This window comes from Periplaneta americana, chromosome 9 (genome assembly GCF_040183065.1).
Source record: "Periplaneta americana isolate PAMFEO1 chromosome 9, P.americana_PAMFEO1_priV1, whole genome shotgun sequence".
NCBI classification, from domain to species: Eukaryota; Metazoa; Arthropoda; class Insecta; order Blattodea; family Blattidae; genus Periplaneta; species Periplaneta americana.
This window is the reverse complement of record NC_091125.1, coordinates 24,547,672-24,551,109: the sequence shown is the minus strand read 5'-3', so window position 1 is coordinate 24,551,109 and position 3,438 is coordinate 24,547,672. Positions and strand designations below refer to the sequence as shown.

General features: G+C 34.3%; 1 non-coding gene across 1 annotated transcript; it reads left to right on the top strand.

Annotated features, from left to right (window-relative positions):
* Nucleotides 1–2,446: 2,446 nt before the first annotated feature.
* On the top strand, nt 2,447–2,522 carry TRNAC-GCA (transfer RNA cysteine (anticodon GCA)). Its single transcript has one exon. It is a non-coding gene; the product is annotated as a tRNA-Cys (tRNA).
* The last annotated feature ends 916 nt before the right edge of the window (nt 2,523–3,438 follow it).

The following is a 3,438-nucleotide window of genomic DNA, read 5'->3' as shown; positions in this document are numbered from 1 at the left end:
CCTTGATAGCCTATAAGAACCTACAGAGTAAACTAAATATTAACTTTGATATAACATTGAAATTAAATTAGACATTGAAAAACGAGATGACAAATTGAATTTATTTGAATATTATTTACAATTAACGCTAATTATTATAGTAACAGAACATAACCTTCTGCGACAGTATTGGATTTCCAGCCTCCGTGACTTTTCGCTAATTCTCTTTCGATTGCATATCCGAGAATAATCGATACTTGCGGTTTTATAACAGTACAAAGCTGACTTGTCATTGGCTGAACACCTGTAAGCTGACTTGTCATTGGCTGAACACCTGTAATTTAATGAGTAGGTGTACTTTAATGACATGCATTAAAGGACTGCTACCAGGTATAGTATAATTACTACATTTCGGCATGGTCGAGCATAAAATATAGTACAATAATAATTGTTTGAAAATATATAGGATGCGTAATATATGTATATATATATATATAATATATATACGAGTATATATCCACTGATTAACTCCTCAACGGAAAGTCGCCTGAAACTGAAATAAGTTTCCAAGATTTGTTTTCAAGCAAGAAATAAATGAAGTTCAAACATGCCTAAGAAATCTCTTGTATTTTCGGGACAAAATACATTCAAGTCCACCATTAAAAAAAATTCTTTGGACGAAAGTGAACTAACAAGAATATTGGTAACCACATAAAAACCTGCTAATTTCCTAAATTACCGTGTAAAAGATGAGTTTGAAATAAATGCATATTCAATTTTTAAGGAAACTTTTTATCTCGTGTAAAATTTTCATTTCTGAATTTGACCGGTTTTCAATTACGGTCTATGTCATACAGTAGTGTCCTGATTTCGAACTCAGTTATCTCAGAACCACTGTAACGTAACATAGGCTCTTGTTCGGCAGCATGCTTCATTTCTGAAATGGATTGCTGTCATCGCTTCAATACCATATAAATGGGGTTCCATGATACATCCGACTAGGTCTAGTATTGGTTAAAATGTACTCAAGGAACACTGATGATAATTCTTGAATGAAATATTAAAATCTTTGACAATTAATTAACATTAAAATAAATTAAATTTCAGTTACAATATAATTGACAATCCGAGACAAACAAGAAAATATCTAACAAACTCAAATACTCTCTGCTCATTACGTATGGACTTAGAAATAATACAAAACATTCCACGCCATTTATGAAATGAGGAGCAGCTTTTTACTGCATTGAATGCTTGAACACGATATAAAAGTTTTCCAATCACGAAATGTAATTTCTGCATTTACTTTTCATCAACTAAATAAAACACATTGCAACAAAGATACTCAACGAACATAGTAACCTCTCTCATATATCTAGCTTAATGTAACCGCTATGAAATATTTGGATTTCGTTGCAAAAGTACACATTAACTAGCATTACCAGGCATAACAGCTCGCTGCATTAATGAATTCTGAGAACTGTAACTCCGAGAATATAACTTGTGCATCCTGCAGCAGTAAATAAGTCAATTACAGTTTCAATTTACAACATAAATCATTACCACTACAATGGATACGAATACAAAATTGCATTGATAATTTAAGTACAGAGTAATAAACTGGCAATAAAGTACTATTTTCGTGGTGATTCAGAAACAACGGCAAGTAAAAAACAAATACACAAACTACTTTGAATACCTCTATAACGATAAGTTACAAAAAGATCGACATTGTTAATACACGTATTGTGTAGTTCTACTAGACGTTGTGTTTTATTAAACATTTTGAAAAGTAAAATAAATTAATTTTAATAACGGGAAAATACAAATCACCAATTTCTTACCCCAGCGTATGCCACTGAAACCTGGGCAATTACGAAAACAGATGAACAAAAATTGAAAAGGAAATGTGAAAAAAAAAAATTGAGGAATAGATCTATATTTGGTGTAGTACTTGACGGTTGGTTTAGAATGAAGAGGATTAGCAGACAAATACGTTTACAAGCGTTAATAGTCTATGGGGAAACTAACACAGTTGTAGAACTCAAAACTAAAAGGCTAAAATGGATACGTCATAGAGTAAGAGCCCCGGAATAAAACAAAATTAAGAGAGTTTTAGAAGAACTACCACATGGAAGAGCAATATTTCTATACATATTTAGGCGAGCTAGAACAAGACATGAGGACGTTAACATTTATGATTGGAAGAAGACCTGTAGAGATTACAATGGTTCTTTATTGTCAATTCAGCAACTTTCAAATGATGATGATGATGATGATGATGACAATAATAATAATAACAATAATAATAATATATGACAAAAAATACGAAACTGATGTTGAATATGGCCATAAAGTCATTTAAAATATGCGCTCCTGCATATATGACGTGTATCGTCTCAAGTGCAGGTAGTAAGGCCGTAAAAAAGCATTACGAGGGGTTTTCGGCCGGCTCCGTGGATCGTGTCCCGGCATGGCTCAGTTGGTAAGAGCGCTCAGCGCGCAGAGCTGAGAGGTCCTGGGTTCGATTCCCGGTGCCGGTACGAATTTTTCTCGTATTTAATAGTAATTTCCTCAAATAATTCTTTGGGCTTGCATCCAGTCGTTAGTACATTATAAACTCCCATTACTGTTATTTTGCCATTATTCTTTTGTTCTTCTGGAATTTCATACTCATTAATTTTGAAAATTTTCTACTTACAAGCTCATAAAACACATTATTTAACCTCAAGATGTTAATCTCATGGTTAATAATTTAACATGTTTAAAAAATAATAACCATTAATTTAAGGCTTTTCTAGAGTTCTTCTTCCAAATCTGTTTATTTCTCGATTTCTTATTTGGTCGATTTATTTCTGTATTTTCCATTCGAATAACCAAACACAGTTTACACACTTGCACACGCTAACTTCAAGCAGAAACAACCGAGCGTCGCCATCTTGGCATGTAACCAGTAGAGCTACTCTAATTGGATGAATGGACTTGTTTACATTTGGAGGTAAAATTGCTGCATTTTCGTAGTATTAGTAAGAATATCTATTGGACTACTACACATCTGACGGATAAAATACATTTACGTTTGTGTAGTCACTGACTAGAAGAATTATAATTACGAATCAGCTAAAAAATGCGAAATACTGACTTAGGTACAACTGGCATTCTACTCCTCAAATCAATGTTCTGGAACCTACCAAGGTGTATTGTTTTGTTTTGATTGGGTTATTTTACGACGCTGTATCAACATCTAGGTTATTTAGCGTCTGAATGAAATGGAGGTGATAATGCCGGTGAAATGAGTCCGGAGTCCAGCACCGAAAGTTACCCGCATTTGCTCGTATTGGGTTGAGGGAAAACCCCGGAAAAAACCTCAACCAGGTAACTTGCCCCAACCGGGATTCGAACCCGGGCCACCTGGTTTCGCGGCCAGACGCGCTGACCGTTACTCCACAGGTGTGGACA